General features: G+C 31.4%; 1 protein-coding gene across 4 annotated transcripts in view; it reads left to right on the forward strand.

Moving 5' to 3' along the window:
- LOC101975864 (protein eyes shut homolog) overlaps positions 1-17363 on the forward strand; it is a 481285-nt gene that overhangs the window by 130755 nt on the left and 333167 nt on the right. The gene's annotated exons all lie outside the window — the stretch shown is intronic.

The raw sequence follows: 17363 nt of genomic DNA on the forward strand, positions 1-17363 counted from the left end.
ATCATAATATTAGTGTGCTGATTGTCTTTAATTGTTCTTACATTTAAGCCCCATATGTATATTAGAAAAACTATATATAGCACCACACACTATAAGATACCATTTACAGCTATTAGTTGGACTATTTGAAAGGCATTGATTTCCAAAATTGTAAATACTGACAATTTAAAATAAATTTGTAACATTTTTCAATATACTTAAAAGGTATCATTGAATAATACCATCAATTAGTTGGAAAACCAAAACAAGACATATAATATATAATCTGGATGGGATTTAACAATTTGGTCAATAAGTGTATAGGAGATAATAAGGGTCTGAACTCAGTTGAAAGTGAAATAGGGAAAGGGGAATGCAATAAGAATATTTTAGGAATATAACTGATAGAGTTCATTGTGAGGGAGAAAACAAAATGGTGACTCAAGAAATATCTTCAGTTAATTGAGAGCACTGAAAATTTTGCATTTGGTCACCAGAACATTTTGTCTAAGAAATTTAGGATTAGGGACTGTGAAATGTTAAAAATATACAAAGAGAAGTTTTAAATGTTCTCTGCCTATATATGGCAATCTAAACTGTCCAATGGTTTCCATGAATCTTGAGCAAGTAATATGTTAATATCACAAAAGTTTAGGCAACAGTAGACCATTAAACTTAGCAGAAGATATCACTGGTGCTCTAGATTATCCTTAAACACTATTAATATTACTTGCCCCAGAAGAGTGAACAAAAGAGCAAAAACAACTTCTTTTTATTTTACTTTACTTTTAAAGTATTTGGAATCAAACCAGAGCTTTGTAGATGCTAAGCAAGCACTGATTCACACCTGTACCCCAGAAAAAGCAAATAAATAAATTCTATCCTGAAAATCCTTGTGAATCATCTAAGGCAACAATAATCAAAGATAAAAGACCAATGGATTAATCGATTTTGGTTCAAAAGAACAATACTCAGGTTGAAAGATGATGGCTTTGTCAGATGTTTGCAAATCTGGTTACTCGGAGATACCTGGAAGCTAATAATATATATATTATATATATATATATATATATATATATATATATATTATAAAATTATGGACCCCTAAAATCAGAAAGAAATCATTATAAGTCTCATATACTCAGAAATGTTATATGTATATATGTATACATAAAATTTACTTTCTTTATATAAAGTGTTATTGAAATTTTTGAGAAATTTGAAAATTGTGACAAAGATGTAAAATTATACAATGGGTAAAATATTTTACTTAAATAGAAACACATTCACCATGCACACATATTCCTAAAGTGGAAATTGCAAACCCATGGACACACATAAAAAAAAATCAAAACTATTTGTGGATCTGTAAGATATTTGTTATAGATTTTGTGCTATTAAAAGTGTGATTAGTAATATCTTAGCATAAATAATTAAGTAGTAATCATACCTGAAATTGTTCAAAATGTTCAAGTCATTTTATTATTTAAACCATACCACAAACATTATAATCATTTGGCTATACTGATTTGGCATAAGTTATAGTTCATCTGTCAATTTTTGAATAATATACTTGGATATAATATAGTATATGATTATTATAAGTAATTTGATAAAATAAACTATAAAATTGAAATATATCCTTTGGTGTTACTTGGTAAAACATTGTTGAATTATTTAAAATCTTTTAGAAATCTAGAAAGAATTTTAAAGTAGCCCTGCAATGAAAATATGTGAACCAATTATTAAAATTCAGAAAACAGAATAGTTCAAATCAAAGCAAACTGAAAGGAACAAATTAAAATGTACATTAAAATTAAACACAAATAAAATTTTAGTACCAAAACTTAAATAAATTTAGAAAATATTTTATTGGAAAAATTATAAAATTATACATCAAATTACCTTAAGGTAGAATTCATTAGTTGAATAACAATGATACATGAAATTATTCAAAATGTACACTTCATTTTATTATTTAAATTGTACTAACAACATACTCAATTTTTTATTAATAGTAAAATGAGATTAAATTATTTCTGCTTGAGGACTAAGATATCAAGTAATAGATAATTATGTATTATCTATGATATATCTATAGAGTATATTATATACATATATTATAAATTATACACATATTTTATACATATATTATATATTAATACATATTTTATACATATGTAATATACATATATTATATACTTATATACACACATCACACACACACACACCCACTCAGAGATATATAAATATAGAGGCTATTCTTACAGTCTACATAAGCTAATCAAGTATAAAAATTATGACCAGCCTTTCTGTATCTACAGAAAAATGATCTAGTAGTTCAATAGAAAATCTGTGGGGTGTGAACAGAAAGGAAAAAGGACTTTGTTTTATTATGCTTAGTTTTATTTATAATGCCTTCACTCTTTTAAAAAATTGTATTTGCTTTAATTAGTTATACATGACAGTAGAATGCATTTATGCACTTTGATATATCATACATACCTGGGATATAATCTCTCAGTTTTCTGAGTGCACATGTTGCAGAATCATATTGGTCATGTAGTCGCATATATACATAGAGTAATAATATCCGTTTCTTTCTACTATCTTTCCTATCCCCACATCCCCTCCCTTTTCCTACCATCACTTCCCTCTACCTAATCTAAGGTAATGCTATTATTCCCTAGTGCCCCCCGCCTTACTGTGAATTAGCATAGAGAAAACAATTGACCTTTGGTTTTGTGGGATTTGCTTATTTTGCCTAGCATGATATTTTCCAACTCCAACCATTTACTGGCAAGTGCCATAATTTCACTCTTCTTTAAAGCTGAACAATATTCTATTGAGCACATATACCACATTTTCTTTATCCATTCATCTATTGAGGGGCACCTTGGTTGGTTCCATAGTCTAGCTATTGTGAATTAAGCTGCTATAATCATTGATGTGGCCATGTCACTATAGTATGCTGATTATAAGTCTTATGGGTATAAACCAATGAGTAGAATAGCTGAGTCAAATGGTGGTTCCATTGCCAATTTTCTGAGAAAAATCCCAACTGCTTTCCATAGTGGTTGCACCAATTTGCAGTCCCACCAGCAATGCATGAGAGTACCTTTTTCACCACATCTTTGCCAACATTTAATGTTGCCTGTATTCTTGATGATTGCCATTCTGACAGTAGTGAGATGAAATCTCAAAATAGTTTTGACTTGCATTTCTCTAGTTGTTAGAGATGTTGAACACTTTTTCATATATTTGTTGTACAATTGTATTTCTTCTTCTTTGAAGTGTCTATTCAGTTCCTTAGCTCATTTATTGATTGGGTTATCTGTTACATCAGCCTAGGATCTAATTTCCTTAACAAGACTCCTTAAGTGCAAAAAAGTAAAATCAAGAATTAAAAAATGGAAGGGATACAAATTCAAAAGCTTTTTCTCAGCAAAAGAAACAATTAATAAAGTGAGGCAAGAGCCTACAAATTGGGAGAAAATTTTACCACCTGCTTTCACTCTGTATTTCGTATATTCTGTACTTTTTTAAATATTCAATTTTGATGTTCCTTAACAGTTTTTAAAACTGTGACTTTTTTACAAAATTGGAAGATCTTTAAATATCTCTCATTAGTCAATCTCTTCTTATGACTGAGGAAAATAGGATGTGGTGAACTTTCCCAGATTATGGAGCAAAACAATGGTGGATTAATCTCACATCTCCAGAGCTCTTCAGACACAGGCAGCCTGATTTACATCCAGCAAGTGTAAGCAGCTGTATCCTGCAGTCAAGTCAAAAGTTCATTTCTTTCCATCCCATTCTTTATTATGCTAAATCTGAAGTTACCTTTATGATTGTATTAACTCACTTTGACAAGTCGCCATTTACCATAACTATACAATTTTTTTGTGTGTGTGTTTGTGCCTGTGTTTAAAATCTCTTTGAATTGATATTAAAAGCAGTCTTACTACACTGAGACAAGATCAATGGTATATATTATTCCTAAATATTGTGATAATAGAGAATTATGATATTTCTTTTCTGATTTCATTAGTTGAATCTGTCTAAAAAGTCTTTAAATAGCATATATGATATGAGAAAGTGTGTGTGTGTGTGTGCATGTGTGTGTACATGTGTGTGTGTGTGTGTGTGTGTTACCAGGGATTGAACACAGAGGTGCTTTTCCACTGGGCTACATCTTCAGTCATTTTCAGTCCTTTTTTTGTGTGTGTGAGACAAGGTGGCCTCGAACTTTCAATGCCTCTGTATCGACCTCCAGTGTCATTGGGAATATAGGTGTGTGACACTGTGCCTTCCTAGCAAGCATTTTAAAACATGCTCACTATTTATATACTTCAAGTTTTATAAAATCTATATAAAAATAGAATAACAATGGAAAAGATAAAAATAACAGTAGCTTCAGGTGATTTGTGCACAATTAATTTAGGAAATACCTAACAAAACTTGATAGATGTTATATGAAAATTGAAAATTATGAAACTTATAATGCCTAAGAGATTACTATTGCTGATATATTTTTACATGATAACTTTATATTTTAATGTGAAACAAAATGTTTTGTGAGTTGGCAACAAATAAGTGAGTTTTCCTGAAAGAAATGCATCGCGGACCATGTAAACTTTAAAATTATTTCTCTGTAAAATAAGAATAATAAAATTCTTATGTGAATCTTATTTGATCAAAATAAGATAACTCATGTAATATCATTAATAAAAGAATGGCATGTCTATCTTTTAAAATTCTCTCTCTCTCTCTCTCTCTCTCTCTCTCTCTCTCTCTCACACACACACACACACACACACACACACACACACAAAACCAGCAACTCCTATCAATAAATCAAGTAGCAGAGGTATAAGACCGATTTTTAAGAGCTCAATCTAGTCTGGCACCAATGAAGTGAAAACAGCAATTTTAAAATATCCTTAGGTAAAAAACAAGAGTGTTGAAGATATAAAGAAAAATCTGAGTAATGATATGCAGAAGGGTCATTAAACTGAAGTTATAGCAACATTATCCAATAGAAAAATAATGTGAGTCACAAATGCAAACCACTTAGATGGTTTAAAAATATCTGATAGCTATATTTAAAAAGTAAAAATAAATATATAAAATAAATTTTAACAATATACTTGACTGACTTCATTATATTAAAATGTTTTTATTTCTTATTAATCAGACATTTTATAGTATTTTTTTTTGTCTTTAAAAATGTATGTTCTTACCTATCACAGGTGTCAATTTGAAAATCAAATTTCAAGTGCTCAGTAGCCACAAGTAACTATTATTCTTTTCTTTAGCTTAGTTTAGTTCTAACTTGGTCTTTAAAAACTAGTAACAAAGTATGAAATATTTCTTTTTTTCTTAAATTTTTATTTATACCTGACAGCAGAAAGCATTAAAATTCTTATTACACATATAGAGCACAATTTTTTATATCTCAGGTTGTGTATAAAGTATATTCACACCAATTCGTGTCTTCATACATGTACTTTGGATAATAATATCCATCACATTCCACCATCATTTCTAACCCCATGCCCCCTTCTTTTCCCTCTCCCCTATCTAGTGTTTGTCTATTCCTCCCATGCTCCACCTCCCTAAGCCACTATGAATCAGACGCCTTTTATCAGAAAAAACATTTGCTTCTCTAATTCCATCTATCTTATATTAGACAAAAGTGCCAAAAAATATGCATTGGAAAAAAAATAGTCTCTTCAACAAACGGTGCTAGGGAAAGTAGAAATCCATATGCAACAAAATGAAATTAAATTCCTATCTCTCACCAGGCATAAAACTCAAGTCAAAATAGGTCAAAAACTTAGGGAATAAAACCAGAGACCTTGTATCTAATAGAAGAAAAAATAAGCCCTAATCTCCATCATGTGGAATTTGGTACCAACTTCCTTAATAAGACTCCTGTGACAAAAAAATTAAAACCAAGAATCAATAAATAGGATGGACTCAAACTAAAAAAATTTACTCTCAACAAAAGAAACAATCTGTGAGGTGAATAAAGAGCCTACATCTTGGAAGCAAATCTTCACCTCAGACATCAGATAGATCACTAATCTCTAGGGTATATAAAGAGCTCAAAAAGCTAAGCACCAAAAAACCCCCAAATAACCTAATCAATAAATATGCCAAAGACTTGAACAGACACTTCTCAGAAGATGATACACAATCAATCAACAAATATATGAAATATTTCTTAATTATATCTAAATTGTATATTATATATTTCATTTAACATATAAAATTATTTATATATATTTAGTTATCTAAAAATTTGGCACTGAATGGAAAATATGTGAAATAGCTGGTATGGGTAATCACAATTTTTAAGTATAATCACTTCACATTAAAAGGTAGACTTTTTTTGTTCTCTTCACCTCTGATTATTTAATGAAAGTATGAAATATAGGGCTGGGGTGTGGCTCAGTGGCAGAGCACTCACCTAGCATGTGAGGGGCCCAAATTCCACATCCTCAGCACCACATAAAAGTAAATGAATAAAATAAAGGTATTGTGTCCAACTACAACTAAAAAAATAAGCATTACAAAAGTATAAAAAATATATATTTAACTAAAGTAAAAATTAAATATACTGACTTTAAATGGATAAAATAATGTTATTTGTTTTTAATGAATATATTAATAGAAGATTAATTGCTTATAAATATAAGTGAAGACATTGCAAGAAAATTTTATAATTTGAATCACTGAAAAACTCTTATGGGATAGAACAGTATCCATTTGGGTTGCTCTATGTTAAGTGCTATATACTGGGAGATTTATAAAAAACAGAAATTTACTTTGTAAGAGTTCTAGTGGCTGAAAGACAGAAATTAAGGCAGCAGCATGTTGGAGGTCTGATAAGAAGCTCTGGAAGTTGCAGATTTGCCATCTTGTTGAATCCTTTTATGTGAGAAAGAGAAATAGAGAGCTTTAAATTCTTTTTTATAATGACATCAACAGGGCAGAACCCTGGTGACCTAATTATTTCCCTAAGGACCACTTCCTTACATTAGTGCATTGGTAGTTAGAATATCACTACATGATTTGTGGGGGAAACAAAATTCAGTTCATAAGAGAAGGAGGTCTTACAATCAATATGCCTTTCAAAGATTGTGTGTATTTTGGCTAATATAAATGATTGTTTAAAAAAAACTCATAGGTAAGCCTTCTTTTCTCCATTGATGTGATTTACTTCAGTGGTTCAATATCACTCCCAGACATAAATCATAGAATCCTCTGGGTTCATTTTAGACAAAAGTACTGACATGAGCATAGCTCAGATTCTTGTTTTAGGTGCTGAACCTAGCCTCCCATTAATCACTTTAATTTCATGTTTCTACACAGTTTTAAAGTTTCCTTTCATAGAGCAAAACATTATGATCTATCCCATATCCTATGAAAGGAACCTCAGGGTAATATATTGCCCTGGTCTTTTATTGCCTATCCTGACATTTTGAAACTGTTTCTGATTACTGCACCCCTTTCATACCACAATACAGTCTTTGAAATAAGAGAGTTAGGAAGAATAATACATGAAATATCATCATTGGAGGAGGATATGAGTAATCAAAGGTATTCTATATTTTTTAAAGATCCTTCTCAGAATAGCTTCAGTAAAGCCGTGAACATAAAAAACTTTAAACATAAACTAATCTACTGCCACTTGTCTTACATTACTTCAAACCTGCTATCCAAACCAACTGGCCAATTTGAATCAATTCCTTGTCTAAGGCAAACATAAATAGTGGAAATAATTTGTATTTGTACAAATTCCTTAATATTTAATTTTATTTTCTTAAATTTCTTTCAGTTGAAGTCTTTTTTATCTGATCACTGAATTGTAGCTCAACATACTGACTATCCTATATCCCATAAATAAATTGTTAGCAATTTTAGTGATTCATTTTATTATTTATCTCATGTAAGATACAAAGATACAGTATTTCCCTACATATAACTAACAGACTTTATGCCATTTTTTTTACAAAAAAAATGCATGCAACCATTACATGAAGTTTTTAAAAAATATTATTCATGTATAAGATAAACAAAATACCTACTATTAAACTGTATGGTCCAAGATTAGGATGAATGGGATATTTGTAGATATAGGTTAAAAATTAAAGAGTTCAAATTGACACACATCATTTTTTATGATAGTTTGGCAAATATTTTTCTAAGTGAAGAAATGATAATAGTTAACACATTTGGTATTATTTATTTGTTATTTGAGTCATAATATTACACTTGAGAAAATTAACTACAGTATTGGGAAGTATAAACTTTGAAAATTTAATCTATGCCTAAAGCTTCTGTGCTTCTACCATTGGTTTGACTACCGCCTCATCATCAATGCCACCCTTGAAATAGGTATGTACTGTTACTAATACAGTGTTTTAAACAAACCATGTAAGTTTGCTTAAAGAAATATATGGACAATGACTGCGCACTGAAGAGTCTAGGCTCTTGGCTGTCACTGTGCAGTAACCCAAATGCACATCCAAATGCACATGGATAACTATACCACTGTACTGCTTACCTGCTAAGCTGTGTGAGAAGCAGAATTATACCAGATGATCCTTATATAATAAAAGGTCATAAATGATTTTTTTAGACTGAAAAAAAGTGTCATTGTTATGTTGTGGCAACAGTTATGCAGTGAAATACAGTAGTATAAACATAGTTTGAGAAGAAACTGTATTAAAATTTTTTGAACCACTTTTGATAAAGATGTTAAGTTCCAGTTTGACCCATAATCAACTTCTTGATTTTATCCATTTCCTTGGAAGCAGCAAGTAAATTAAGCCTGATAGAATGAATGCATCTTCATGTGCTTAATGAGTTGAAAATTTAGAATAGCCTTGATTATGTGAATGATGTCATTCTGGATATCTGAAAAAGTGTATATGTCTTCAAATAGTACCTACTTTGTTGGTAGATTACACAGAGTTTGATATGCAAATTGTAGCTGAAAATAAACAATTTGAATCATTAAGTTAATCTTCTTTTCAAGTTCAATATAACCATTAGGTGATTCAAAATAATATTGTTAATATGTTTTTAGTAACTTAAGAGAACAAATTTAGTATTTAAATTTATACTCACTGAGTTTCTGCTTCTAACAATGATGGATCCCTCTTACTTAAGGACACTGATACATCTTCAAAGTAATGCAAAAGCAATAATTTTAAAAACAGGAAAAGCTAGCAAAGTAGCTGAGATAATAAGTATAAAAATGTCATGGACATGAGATACATAGAAGTAAACCTTGAATATGGGGCCATTCTTGCTCTGAAATTGATTCCTGATGAGAAAGGTATGGTAAAGTTATCTCTATGCTTTTGACAATCTTAGGGAGAAAAGAATTGCATCTACAAAAGAGCTCAGTGCAAAATGACAAATGATAGTGGCTGAGAACACTCTGTACAACTGCTAGCAGAATGTACTGACAGGCTGGTGCTTTCTCTGGGCATGACTGCTCCCACCTTGTTGTCCCTGAAGACACTAGCACACATTTGAGCCCAAACCTGTTTTGAGCTCCAGTCCAAAACCTCGTTGGTGGTAATGCACAGTCCTCCCCACTAATGCAATTCTGTGACTGCCCTGGCAGTGGGCAACAACCATTAGTGAAACAGACTGGAAACAAAAAGGATGGGCAGACAGGGTTGGCAGGCAGCATCTGTCAGAAGTACCCTTTCTGGTGGGGCATAGATATATGGGAGCTGAGTTGCCAATCCTCCAGCACACTGTTTCCCTAAGAGTCTTCTCAAAACACTAATTCAAAAATACATTTTTAAGATTTTCCAGATTGTAATTGTGGAGTACGGTATAATATAGACCTGAGCTGGATACATGCTCATAAAAACATTCCTGGGAATAAGATAAAGACTTTAGAGCAACTACTCAGCTAAGACTTTTATCACAAAAGCAGCTATATATAGTAGTAAAAGAATGAGCAAAGGTGTGTGCTGATAAAACATCATTTATCAAAGCAAAAATGAACCAGATATGGACTTAGGCTGCAGTTCATAAAAATATGGTACAGAATACAGCACGGTTAATTGAAAATATTTGTAAGCAATTTATAACGTAAGAATATTCAATCTGCCACCAATTCCCATCAGCCTTGTGTGGGGGTAGCTTTAATCCTCTGAGCTAAGTTTAGTTAATACATTCCTTCTGGTAAAATCATTAGGTATAGATCCATATAGTAAGGTCTAAAGGTTCAGGAATATCTTCTACAGAACATCAAGAGCATGTTTCTTTTATCAGGAATAAATCTAAATTTGTTATTGAGCAGAGTTCAGTTGGACAGGCTGTATACTTTTTTTTTCTTAGGAGGAGAATTCTGAAGTGGAGCTAAAAATGGTGAGTGTTGACTAATTGTATATAGTATAGTGTAGAGTTGTTAAGAAATTGAAGTGAGATTCATGAGTAACACATTAATTTGTCAGGTCTAAACTGGTATGTGTACCATAAACAAGAGTAGGAACCAAGAACCTAGAATCAGACAGAAACTATTTTTGTTGGAATTGGATAGGGGAGGAAGGATTAGGTTGGATAGTTTATTCACAGTATAAAAAGTACAACTAAAGGTTTACATTTTGTTTTCAAGGAGAACTACAGTAGGTCTGAAGAATTCTCCAGTTACTACTATGAAATGACTTAATCTCATTTAAAAACCTTAGATGTATCAATGTTTCTTATTGAAAAGTCCTAAAAAATCCAAGACAATATTTTAAAAATTAGTAAAATAATTTATTTAATGAACATATATTTATAGAGCTTAGCTTCAGTTCAGTTTACTAGAACTATTGATAGATAATTGCTCACAATGAAAAAAAATATTAGATTTCTTTATGTAAGATAATGCTTAAGTATGACATGTCAGAGTAGTTGCAAAATAATACTCCGGGTATTATTGTATCTTTTGTATTTCTTAGTAGTAGATAACACAAGTATTTTTATAATTTGAACTCCACCAAAGATAGTTGAGATACCATAAGGTAGACTCAACAGTCAGATAAGTGTCATTTTATTTGATTCTCTTTATTCATAGAAATATCAAATATATTTATTTTAGTTTAAAATACTAACACTATAGACTAGTATTTTCTCAGGCTATGTGGACTATAAAATGCAAAAGTTAATAATTTGTAGCTTTCACTATTTCTGAACACTTTTTATTCCTCTCACTCTGCAAGAGGATTCATTGTAGTTCTACTGAGATTTACACAAAATACATATTATGTATTTCACTACTATCTCATAAAATTATAAATATTATTTTTAAATTTCAGAACAATTGCAATACAGTACATTGTGTGAGTCTTTCATTTAAAGAAGGAATTGTGAGACATTTAGAAATAATTATGCATTACGTTTGAATTGAACTCTTTGCCACTTGTTTAATATTCACACATCCCATGGTCCATATATGTCTCTCTTATTAAATTTTAATTTTTAAATAGTAAGAGAAGACACTTGCATCTCTTCTTTACCCTCGTTTCAGTTAAACCCATAAAGCCATGATTTCTTACTGTGTATAAGTATATGGTTCCTACCTGGCAACCAATGCAGTGAGTAAGAGGTATCACACTTTCCTTCTCTGTTATTCCTCCTCATTCCTAGCCACACAACTACACAAAATCATATGGCTAAATCTAATTTCACTGAGAATCTTCATGATGACATTTAGCACAGTCTATAAGAAAAAAAATGTGAACAACAAACAATTTCTGTGCATGGGCCCTTTGGTCCTCTTACTACTGTAAAGTTTTCACCACCCTTGCTTTCATAACTTTGAAGCTTCTGCCTTTTCATGCTAATTCTCTATACTTTACTTCCTCTTCAAAACCTACATTCCTACTAATGCCAGTTAAAGTTCTTAGCAACATGTGATTTTCACATTTTCACCAAAATGTGACTATTCCATCCTTTATTGAATTATCTTCTAACTATGAAAGTCTCACTGCATTAAAAAAGAAAATAGAATCAGGGTAGTGTTTAACTATTAGGAAAGAGGATTCCATTATATATATAGATGAAAAATAGCCTATACAGAAGACATAAGAATGCTCCAAAGCAATGCCAGAGACAAAAATCCAATGACAAAAGACATATTTGAAAGTTATTTATTTATAATAAATATTATCAATAAATGTATCTAGTTTTGGTAAGAAGATGTTTTATTTTAATTTTTGAGATATATGAATAGAAATATATATTGCAAAAAGGGAGGAAATGCTACAGTAGCTACAAAAGTGAGACTATTATGGTAAAGAAAATGCTTTGACCATAAGATATATAAACTTGCAATTGTTCAGATAAAAAAGGACTTTTATTTTACAGAAATATTAAACAAAGGTACAAATAACTGATAGTAGGGTAGAGGATTAATGGGTGGCATGATAAGACAATTGGCCAAAGAATATTTTAGCCATATTTCATAAAAAAGCTCTTAAGTACGGTGGTTTTCTCCAAAATGTGTATATTGAAACTGGCACTGATATTATTTTAGGAAATGGGACCTATCGTAGGAGATTATATGATTTAAGTAAAGCCTTCATGAATGATATTAGAGACTACAGAGAGCTGCCCTCTCCCCTTCCTCCATAAAAGTTTATAGGCAAAGACAGTTGTCTTTGGACGTGGAAACAGGTTCTTTATAGACTAGTAAATCACACTCTTGATCTTGGCCTTTCCAGTTTCCAAAACTGTAAGAAATAAATTTATGTTGCTTAGAAGCTATGCTGTTTATGGTATTTTGATATAACAGTCTGAGTAGACAAAGATAGAGAAGTTGTTCTTTCCAATGTGCAGATGTGAGTCAACATTCAAAGACCTGAGTGAAGGAAAGATAGCTGAACAAAGTTTAGTCAAATTGCCAGTGATTGTATGCACGTTATGAATGGAGAAACAGATCAGCTAATCAGTTATGAGACAAGGAATGGGAATTTGGAGGGCCTTTGTCTGACTTCGTCAGATGTGAGTAAGAAATCATCCTTAAGCCTATCCAAATCACAATAGGAAGTGTGGTTTTTATAGAAGTTAGCTGTTTCTTCAAACACAAAAGAATAACGGGAGCACAATTTTTCATATCTCTGATTGTATATAAAGTATATTCACACCAATTCATGTTTTCATACATGTACTTTGGATAATGATGATAATCACATTCCACCATTATTTCTAATCCCATTTCCACTCCCTTCCCCTCCCACCCATCTGTCCTATCTCAAGTTTGTCTACTCCTCCCATGCTCCTCCTCTCTACCCCACTATGAATCATATTCCTTATATCAGAGAAAATATTTGGCATTTTTTTGGGGGGGATTGGATAACTTCACTTAGTATTATCTTCTCTAAAGCCATCCATTTACCTGAAAAAATGCCATGTTTTTATTCTCTTTAGTGCTGAATTATATTCCATTATGTATATGTCATAGGACATTTAGGTTGGTTCCACAGTTTAGCTGTTATAAATTGTGCTGCTATAAACATTGATGTGGCTGTACACCTGTAGTATGCTATTTTTAAGTCCTTTGGGTATAGACAGAGGAGAGAGATAGATTGGTCAAATGGTGGTTCCATTCCCAGTTTTCCAAGGAATCTCCATACTGCTTTCCATATTGGCTGCACCAATTTGCAGTCCCACCAGAAATGTATGAGTGTACCTTTTTTCCCACATCCTCACCAACACTTATTGTTGTTTGTCTTTAATAGCTGCCATTCTGACAGGAGTAAGATGAAATCTTAGAGTATTTTTGATTTGCATTTCTCTAATTGCTATAGATGATGAGAATTTTTTCATATATTTGTTGATCCATTGTATGTCCTCTTCTCAGAAGTGTCTATTCAGTGGCTTGGCCCATTTTTTAATTGGGTTATGTCGTGTTTTGTTTTCTTTTGTTTTTGGTGTTTAGCTTTCTGAGTTCTTTATATACCCTAGAGATTAGTGCATTATCTGATGTGTGAGGAGTAAAAATTTGCTCCCAAGATGTAGGCTCTCTCTTCATCTAACAGATTCTTTTGCTGATAAGAAACTTTTAAATTTGAATCCACCTCATTTATTGAATCTTGATTTTTAATTCTTGTGCTATAGAAGTCTTATTAAGGAAGTTGGGACCTAATCTGACATGATGAAGGTTAAGGCCTACTTTTTCTTCTATTAGACGCAGGGTCTCTGGTTGTATTCCTAGGTCCTTGACCCACTTTGACTTGAGTTTTGTATATGGTGATGAATAGAGGTTTAATTTCATTTTGTTGCATAGGGATTTCCAGTTTTCCCAGTACCATTTGTTGAAGAGGCTATCTTTTCTCCGATGTATGTTTTTGGCACCTTTGTCTAATATAAGATATTTGTAATTTTATGGCTTAGTCTCTGTGTCCTCTATTCTGTACCATTGGTCTACCAGTCTATTTTGGTGCCAATACCATGCTGTTATTTGTTACTATTGTTCTGTAGTATAGTTCATGTTCTGGTATAGTGATGCTACCTGCTTCACTCTTCCTGCTAAGGATTGCTTTAGCTATTCTGGGTCTCTTATTTTTCCAGATGAATTTCATGATTGTTTTTCTATTTCTCTGAGTAATGGCATTGGGATTTTGTTAGGAATTGCATTAAATCTGTATAGTGCTTTTGGGAGTTTGGTCATTTTGATGACATTAATTCTGCAAATGCTCAATTTTTAAATTGAAAAAAATGCAATATAACATGACATTCTACAAAATGAAAATAATTGATCTTCAAATAATTTTCTTGTAAAACTCCATGTCCCCATAAGTAAACTACTTACATGAGCTACTGCCATAAAATAAAACATACAAATCAAATGTCCAAGTTATAAAACAAAACCAAACATAGGGATATAAAGGAGTTAAATGTAAATAAACAAAATAAGTCAGATGCTCCTCCAGACCCTCCCTTTCTTTCTCTCCTTCAATAAATGGAATAGTTTGATTTTGAGCTCACACTGAAAATTTTCACCACTAACTCAAAATCAAGCTGACTCCACCAATTACTGCTTTTTATTTTAGTTGTTATTGTTGATGTTGTTGTTCTTCTGCAGTTGGAGACATTTACAGAGCAAAGGTTTCTCTTCTCTTAGTCATCTGTGCACTAGAAACTAATAAATCTTGAGTCACACTATTAGAGCCAAAGTGAGAAATATATGTACTTATGACTCTACTTAAATCTAAATTTTATTCTATTGCAGATTCATGTGGGATCAGTGCTGCATGTACTTTTTCATAAAAGGAATTTAATTAATAGAAAACAAAATCTTGAAAAAACTGGACTAAGTTATTTCCTTTGCTAGAGTCAGCTGTGTATTTTATGAAATCTCGTGGCAAAATGTAGCTAAAATTAGTTACTATAATGTAAGTATTTGTACATATATGAATACTCACACTATTTGTCTGTATGTATATATATAATTTGGTATGTGTTTCAATAAAAATCAAATAGAATACTAATATAAATTAATTTTAAAATAAAATAGCAACTTTGATCAAGTTCTAATTGACTGCCTAATCTAGTTTTATGTATAATAAATATAATTAGTTCAGAGAAAAGATCAATATGCATCTTAGTGCTTTTGTTCATATTAACAACATATTAGCGGAGATCAATCAATTATGTGGAAATATACTGGAATGCTTCATATACATGGCTTCACAAAAAGTGAAGTTAGTATAGATTTGCTCATGGTATTTAGTAGCACCATTTTAAACTTTATCAATGTTAAGTTTTACCAAGTGACAATAATTTATGCCACTGAAGTAGACTTGGGGATATAAGCCACTTTTGTACCTTCACTTAGTTTAAAATCTTTTCAATTAGTTTATAATATTCAAAGAAAACCCTAAATGAAAGCCCTTTATCTGAAATCATGGGAGACAGAAATGTATTAGATTTCAGATTTTTTTTCAGATTTTGTAATATGTACACAAACATAATGAAATGTCTTGGGGATAGAATAAGTCTAAACACAAAATTTATGTTTCATATATACCTTATACAAATAGGCTAAAGGTAATTTCATACATTTTTAGTGATTTTGTGCCTGAAACAATGTTGGTGCATAATGAACCATCAGAAAGCAAAGGTGTAATGGATAAGCAAACATTTTCTTACACTTTTCCATACACATGTGCTCAACCATAAAAACATAACATGCCATTAATAAAATGAAAAATAATATGTTTAGGGTAACTAAGCAGCACAATAGCATTAGCAGAACTCCTGTGTCAGCTTGTAAATATCAATGACAAAAATGACATCCTTCAGTCTCTACCTATAATTCTCTGTTTTAATTAAATGGTTATTGGACACTGTATTTTACTTTATTTAGGTGACAAGAAACTCAGTAGAAGCTGAGAGATTAGGGAGTGGACTCTGTACGGGTATGGAGTGATCCTATGGAACTGATTTTTAAAATGTTTCCTCCAAACTCATCTGCCTCACCAACAATAGTTATTGTCTTAGAACTCCTTTTGGATTTACAAATTGACATGATTTTTTTCTTCTATTATAAATGAACATTGTTGTAGTTCTTTATTAAACTCATCACACCAAGGTGCATTTCAAAAGTGTTAACAACACCATCTTCATCATCACTATTACAACAATTTCCTTGATTCAGAATTATTTTGCTTGTTTTATCACCATTCAATGGATGAAACACTGGATACTCATTATCCATGGTAAAATCTTCTTCAATAATTACTTCTTCCAGTTCAATGAAGGACTTGATAGCGTAATTTTTGCACATGTAAATAAATTAGACATCAGTTTTTTTTTCCCACCTGACAGTCTCTTTCAAATATACTACTTCATTAATCATCATCATTGAACATTGTTCAAGCCAAAAGTTGTGCAACATATGCCCAACTTTGTCTTTAGTCAGTTTTTTTTCCAAGTTTGGTCAACAGCATTATAGCATGCTCCATGCTATATTCCTCTGTTCATTGCTGTGAATATGGTGTTCAAGAAAGTGTTTTCACATTGACTCTTGATCTGAAGATAACCTTGTTACTTGATTGAGTTAATTAAATTATACTAGGAGTAAAGTTTCTGGCATAAACATTATTTTTGGTGGGGATTTCATCTGGAGGATGAGCAGAACGTTTTCAAGGAATAACAAAAACTTGTATGCATCATCAAGTCTAGGTTTTTTTTTTTTGTAGTGACTGTGAGCTACTGATGCAAAATATTTATATAACAAATCAGAAAAGATATCCTTGATGATCCATGTTTATATTAGCATAATAATGGACATATAAGAAATTCAGTCTTTGAAACAGAATTGCAAGCTTTCAACTATTATAGTAAGTTTACACTTTTGT

The sequence above is a fragment of the Ictidomys tridecemlineatus genome, chromosome 8 (assembly GCF_052094955.1).
Source record: "Ictidomys tridecemlineatus isolate mIctTri1 chromosome 8, mIctTri1.hap1, whole genome shotgun sequence".
In the NCBI taxonomy this organism is placed as follows: domain Eukaryota; kingdom Metazoa; phylum Chordata; class Mammalia; order Rodentia; family Sciuridae; genus Ictidomys; species Ictidomys tridecemlineatus.